Consider the following 7,473-nt stretch of genomic DNA (forward strand, 5'->3'; position numbering starts at 1 on the left):
AAACATTTTTCTGTTCACAGAAATCCCCAAGAGGCTCGCAAGGCAGCCTACAATTTGCAATGTGGGGAGGATCAGGCCCCACAAGAATTCGTGCAAGAACTGAAACGTGCCTTTGAGCAGACCACCAGAAGGGTGCGCACAGACAGCAGAGAATTTGTCAATACATTCTTCCATGCCTTGCCCAAATATATAATGACCCAGCTCGTGAGAGATTTTCATGAGAAAAGATCTTTAGACTGGGTCATTGAACAGGCTACCCGGATCTATGAGGTGCAGAAGCCCATAGAAAATAAAAGCAATACCCAGAAAAATCCCAAAACCAACAGCACCCCTGCTGCTGCCAAGGTGGCAGATGTAAAGGTCACCCCCGTTTTGGATTTGGGGATGGGGGGGCCTAAAAACCTACCTGCACCTAATAATTCACAGCCCAGAAGGCCATCGGGCCAGTCACAGACAGGGAGTCGAGGAGGTAGTCCCACAAATGGGGTCCCCCGCTCCCCTGACTATGTAAGTCCCCGCTACACGGGAAACCGACCAATCCTGGGTTATGTGTGGACTCCTCCAGCCCAAGGGGGGATCCAGCCAAGCACCTGACCCGGGGAACTTCCCTCCTAACTTCCCCAAGGAGGGCAGAAAATCTCCAAATCCTGGGCAGAACTTTTTCCCCAGGTATCCACCCAATTTCCAGCCCCAAAATCCTCCACCCTTCTTTCCCCAATTCCCTGAGCCCAGACAACCTAATCCGGGACAGGGGAGGGCAAGGGTGGAGGGGTACCAAAATCTTCCCAACCAGGGGTACTACCAGAGAAGGGATAGCTACCCTTCCCGGGATCAGCCGAGGGGAGAAAATAGAGCCCCGTATCAGCCTGAGCGTGTTTCCCAGTTAGAGCGCCAGGTCCAAAATATGGCACGGGATCTGGGTCACATACTGAGGGCTCAACAGAACCCTCAGATGAGCATGCCACCGCAGAATCCCCAAACTCTGGACCTGGTGCTCCACAACAATGACGGGGCAGCACCCCGATAACACACCGGTTCCCAGGGAGGAGGCACAAGGGGAAGGGGGGTGTAAAGCCTTGGAGGAAGCTTCCTTCCCAACTTGTAAACAGCCCCTGGAAAACCAGGAACCGGAAGCAAAATCCCCTACCCCTGAAAGCCTGCCTCCAAAGGAGCAGAGGGGGGGTAGGAGAAACAAAGGACCCAAACAGACCCACTTTGTGGAGGAGGTACAGGTCTTCAAATTTGAGGGAGAGGGATCCTCAGAGGATCCTGGGGAAAGGACCTTCTCCTTCAGAGATGGGGGAACTCCTCCCAAGGAAAAATGGGTCCCAAGGGATGCCAATTCAGACTGGGGAGATATGGAGACTGAGCTACCGCCGCCCATCATCTCATCCCGGAACCCACAATACCGGAATCCCCTGGTTCAAACCCATCTTGGTGACTGCCTCCAAGAAGGGGGGGGGCAGCCCAGAACCGGAACCAGGGGAACCCACAGTGGCTTTGATCTCCAGTTGCCAACTTTTTCTTTCAGATTCCCAAGGCTCTCCACAGAATTCTGCCCAAATCTCTTCTCTAGCAATGTCCAAAACCAGAAAGTTAGCCCACCAGTTGTCCAAAAATGTGCATTATCTGTGCCCCCTTGAGGAGAAGAAGGGAAGATACTATGCCCCGGTACAAGTACAGGGGCAGGGTACAATTTTGGCACTGGTGGACACTGGATCCCAAGCTACCCTTCTGTCCAAAAGGGCCTTTAAGGAACTAAATGCCGGAAGGGGGGAGAATTACTGTATTCCTCTCACCTCTCTTCCTGGACAACTGCAGAACTTTGACGGGAAGGAAATTCCCGTTGAGGGGACTGCAGGCTTGGACATTGAAATTGGGCGACACAAGGTGAGACACCCAGTCATAGTAGTGACTCCAGAGGGCACCCCTTGTTTACTAGGGAATGACCACCTGAGAAGGTTGTCACCCCTAATAGATTGTGTAAACAAGGTCCTCTGGACCCAGACTAGCCGACCGATAAAATTAAAACAGAGTGTCAACCATGTTAGTTTAAACGGCACCTGCCACATGGTTGAACAAAAATCTCACCAAGTACAATTTCACTTCCAGAACAACCAAATTCCAGACGTGACAGTAATAGCAGTAGGACAACAGACTGGTGATGGGGGGGTCCTCTCTATTTATGAAAATCAACCTTCCTTCCAGTTTAAAGTGGTACTCCAGGCTGGAAGGAAACACTTTGAAATTCCTTACTAATCCACAATCAGAAACTCCCACTCCTATAGTCCAGAAAGATGTGAAAGCAGCTCAGAGCCTGGCTGATATTCAGCAAATTGGAGAGCAGTTGTTCATCCCTGTCCAGTTAAATGATGGGAAGGACTCTGTTCTCGCTCGAGTGTGTGTGAACAACGGTAAGAGCTTCATCAGCGAAGCCATGTTCCGCCAACTCCCAAAAGATCCAGCCATTCCCACATACAAACTGACAGACAAATGGGAAATGGACCTGGAAGCACCTAATTCCAAACAGCTCCTGCCAAGCAGGTGTATGCTCAAAATCTCCATTGGCAACAAGAGCATAGTCCATAATTGTTGGGTCGTGCGAGACGTCTCTGCCGCCTTTTACTTAGGCAGTGACATTCTCAATCGCTTTGCCATTAGTTTGGACCTAATAAACTTCAAAGCTTGGTCCCGATTAGCGGATAATCCCATGGGCTTTGATGATCCAGAAAAAGCATTTAGGTCAGCTCAATTGCTACCTTATGCAGTTGAAATTCAGATCAAAGAGGAAGTCACCATCCCAGAAAGGACCTGACAATTCTCCCTGGAAGTGAAAGTTAAAAGAGGACAACATTTGAAAAAAACCTGATGCTTACATACATCTAAACGCTTCTCTCCAACAGCAAGGGTTGGGGGTAAACCCAACTCCACTAGTCAACATAGAACATGACACCATTCTAATAGAGGTGGATAACAGCGACTTAAAGAGTATTACTCTAGCCGCAGGCACCATTATTGGAATGGCGGTTGATGACCGACATTTTTCCATTGATCTAGGAAATGAACTGTTAGGACCAATCCCCAAGGACTGTTTTGACAGTGACAGTGAGGACAATACAACACCAGACAGGATTTTTACCCGGCATGGGGGGAACTTCCTGGTGTACACTTCCTGCCCCTATGGTAAGGAAGATGTGACTTGTGACTTCAGGAGGGATAAGGTGGTTTTCCAGGTCCATGAGGGTTGCCTTTCCCACCTGAGGCCGCCAGTCCAAATCAGCACTCTGACCAGGGACTTCTCCACCCAGCTGGAGGAGGCCGCTGAGATAGCCAAACCAGAAGTCTTTCCAGGCTTCAGGCAGATGGTGGAAGAGAGAGTCAACCTAGCTGATGCCTTTGTGACTCTGGAACAGAAGCAAAAGTTGAAACAAGTTTTCTTGGATTTCCAAGATCTCTTTGCGGTAGACTCATATGACTGTGGTCGCACCGACATCCACACAACAACAATCCCCACGGACCCTGGAATGACTCCAGTGTTTGTGAAGCAATATCGCTTGCCTCTTGCATCCATGGAGTCCCTTACTGAAATAATTAAGAACCTTGAGGCCCGGGGAATAATCCGCCCAGTCCACAGCACTTTCAATAATCCGGTGCTGGGAATATTGAAGCCAAACGGCCAGTGGAGACTCTGTGCTGACCTTAGGGAGCTCAACAAACGGGTCCATACTTCCCGATGGCCTCTGCCCTACATTGACCAAGGGCTGGCGCAGATCCAGGGGTCACAGGTATTCACTGCAATAGACCTGACCAATGGATACTGGACCGTGCCTGTCAGTAGGGAGGACCAATACAAACTGGCTTTTACCTTTGGGGGCCAGCAGTACACATGGACCCGGACTCCCTTCGGATACCTCAACTCCGGCAATGAATTCAACATTTTCCTACACAAGGCCATGCCCGACCTGGGTGCAAGGGGTAACCTGGCTTATGTAGATGATGTCCTCATCAAAAGTTCATCTGTGGAGGAACACATAGCGGAGATCCGTTATGTTCTGACACAGTTGAGGGCCGCCGGAGCAAAACTTTCCTTTCAGAAAGCACACTGGTGTAGAACCCGTGTTAATTTCTGGGGCCATGAGATTACTCCTCAGGGTCTCTGTCCCCAGGAAAAGAAAGTGGAAGCACTTCAGAAACTGAAAGACCCCACAACCCTGCGGGAACTAAGGAGCCTCCTTGGACTGACTAATTACAGCAGAAAGTTCATTGAGGGCTACGCAGAGATCACCAGACCCCTGATTCATCTCCTGAAGGGGGGGGGGTCAAGTGGGAATGGGGTCCAGAACAAGCCGAGGCGGTAAGACAACTCAAAAGAAGCCTCTCACAAGCGCCTTGCCTAGCTTACCCTGTCAGAAACAAGGAGTTCTTCCTGGAGACGGGGTTCTCTAATACGTGCTTGACTGCAGTGTTATACCAAAAGCATGACTAGGTCAATAAAGTAATCTCCTACGCGAGCAAAACTTTATCCTCTGTGGAGGAAAAATTCAACGATTGTGAGAAGGCACTCCTGGCAACGGTGTGGGCATTGAAGAATTACCGCCCGTTTATCCATGGGGAACACATCATAGTGGAGACTCCACACCAGCCTCTGCAATATCTCCAGAGTGACAGAATCCGGGCCGGAAACGTGAGTAATTCCCGAATTACTTCCTGGATTCTGTCAATGCAAGGCTTTCCTGTGGAGGTCAGATATGGCCAAAACAAGAAGAGTCCCCTCGCGCAAAGTCTGTCTGACTTGCATGATTGTGCCAGAGAAAACTGTCTCGAGGACGAAAGTCTAAAAATCAAGGACAACATGGAGGCATACCTTAATTCCCCACACAAAGTCTTTGAAGAGGACAAGTGTGAGGGAATGCCCACTGTCTATGTGGATGGATGCTCTTACCATATTGACAACAACGGGGAGAAAGAACTGGTGGCTGGTGTAGGGAATGCATGGGTGAAGGAGTTCCCAGAACCCTCCGCCGGATACAAAATTGCTCCCCGAAGTAGTCAGGTGGCAGAATTGATGGCTGTGCATCAGGCCATCCTCACTGCTGTCCAACATCAACTCCACAAACTGGTCATAATCACCGATTCGGATTATGTACGGAACGGGTTCGTGGAGCACCTGGTTAATTGGAAAACCAGAGGCATGTTATGTGCTAATAACAAACCACTGAAACATGGGAAGTTAATCCAAAACATTGATGATCTGGTCACCTCGAAGGGGATGACCATCTATTGGAAAAAAGATCAAGGGTCATTCCAAAGTAGAGGGACCAGACAAAACTGGAAATGACTTAGCTGATCAGCTGGACAAAACCGGGGCCATCCAAGGGGATCTAATTGAGATTGAGTCCCTGTTGGGGGAAATCCAGGTCACTGCTATAACTAGGTCCCAGACAAATGCTCACAATGATCGTTCAACTGCCCAATGGAGCAAGGAGACCCCTGATGCTGATTTGATTACAGCTCAGAAGGGGGATCCAATTATCGGTAAGTTTTACCAACACCTTGAGGACCCTGAGAACTTTCCCCTGACAGATACAGATTACATTGGGAAAGAGGACCTAAGAGTGTTGATGAAATGTCCAAAAATGTTCCGAATCCAAGATGGTTTGCTGGTAAGGAAATCCAAAGCTGGCCACGATCAGTGGGTGGTTCCTACCTCATTCTGAAGCCTGATGTTAAGTCACGCCCATGATGCGGCCACCGCCGGTCATAGGGGGTTTCACACAACACTGGAAATCTTAAGAGAGGTTGCATACTGGCCACACATGGGGCAGGACCTTGACCAATACTTGAAGGGGTGTCTTGTGTGTGCACAATTTCAGCCATCATCCCTCACGCACCGTGCGCCCCTCCAAAAGAGGGGGATGACACTGCCATGGTCAGATTTGCAAATCGACTTTGTAGGCCCTGTGATTCGCTCGTCTAAAGGAAACAAGTACATGTTGACCGTTACATGCTTGTTTACCAAGTGGGTGGAATGTCTCCCAGCCCCAAATTGCAAGGCAGAAACAGCAGCTGCCCTGATGATTAACCACATCTTTTCCCGTTTTGGTCTACCTCAAAGGCTTGAGTCAGACAGAGGTAGCCACTTCACCAGTGAAGTGATGACAAAGATGTGGGAGATACTGGGGGTCAAGAGAAAGTTACATATTGCTTACCAGCCAGCTTCTTCTGGGGCAGTAGAGAGATATAACCGAACCATTGTGAGCATATTAAAGAAGTTTGTGGCAGATTCTTGGCCAATTTGGGATATCCGATTACCTCTGGTCCTAATGGCCATCAGATCTACCCCTTCATCTGCAACCGAAATGTCACCATTCGAGTTGATGACTGGACGCAAGATGGTGCTTCCGCAGCATTTGCTCTACAGGACCCAAGAGCAGACACTAATAAATGCCTCCACAACTCATGAGTATGTGGAGAATTTAAGGAAACACCTTCAACATGCTTTTGCCTATGCTCAGCGGAATCTAGAAAGATCAGCTGAGAGTATGAAGACCCACTATGACCTGAAAATTTCCAGGAAGGAATATCAGGTGGGGGACCGGGTCAATTTATACAATTTCCAAAGGAACCAGGCCAAACAGCGAAAATCTTTGCCTACATGGAAGGGACCCTTTGAGATTATAGACAAGATCTCCCCTGTGGCCTACAAGATCCGCATCCCCAAAGGCGGTTTGGCAGAGGGGGAAGACAAGTGGGTAAATATAAATCAGTTGAAGTGTTGCCATCCCAGACACACTCTGCAACAACTGGAGGAGTCCTCTGCAATCCCAGAGGGTACCGCTCCAGAGTAATTCAATTCCAACCCTAAAAGATCCTACATATAGCCTATCAAATTCTGTGTTTCTCAAGATTATGTGTTCCTGTCTCTTAAATTAAAAAAAATGTGCATGTTCATATCTGTTGAGTTCTAAAATATATATGCCACCCCACTATATCAATGGTGGGGGAGAAATATCCATGAATAGGTATTGCCGCTCTTCCTTTGTCGTCCTAGGAGAAAGAAAACGTGGAGACTGGCCAAGGAGGACGATTCGGAGACCGGGAGCAGAGACGCAAGGGGCCCGGGGTACCGCCCAATATTCCCATCAGGACCGGTGAGGAGAACCGATCGATCAGTACCAGATGGAGGAAAAGATGCTGAACCGTGCCATTTGCAGAATTGGAAGAAGATTATGCGGACATACCAGTGCGCGGGTGATCACCTTCTGTGCACCCGACTCCCCATCGACTCAAATTCAAAGTGCAGTCGCATGGGGGGGCTTTGTTGGGTGTCCTGACCCACGTTTGAGCTATCATGCTGCAACATTTGGTGATCTGGGCTTAGAAAATCCAAGATGACCACAAAGCCCACATGTGCACCAGAATACAGGAGAACCACGCAGTTTGTGCGCACACCAAAATGGTTACCTAACTTGC

The sequence above is a fragment of the Ambystoma mexicanum genome, chromosome 6q (genome assembly GCF_040938575.1).
Source record: "Ambystoma mexicanum isolate Mex_15411 chromosome 6q, UKY_AmexF1_1, whole genome shotgun sequence".
Taxonomy (NCBI): Eukaryota; Metazoa; Chordata; class Amphibia; order Caudata; family Ambystomatidae; genus Ambystoma; species Ambystoma mexicanum.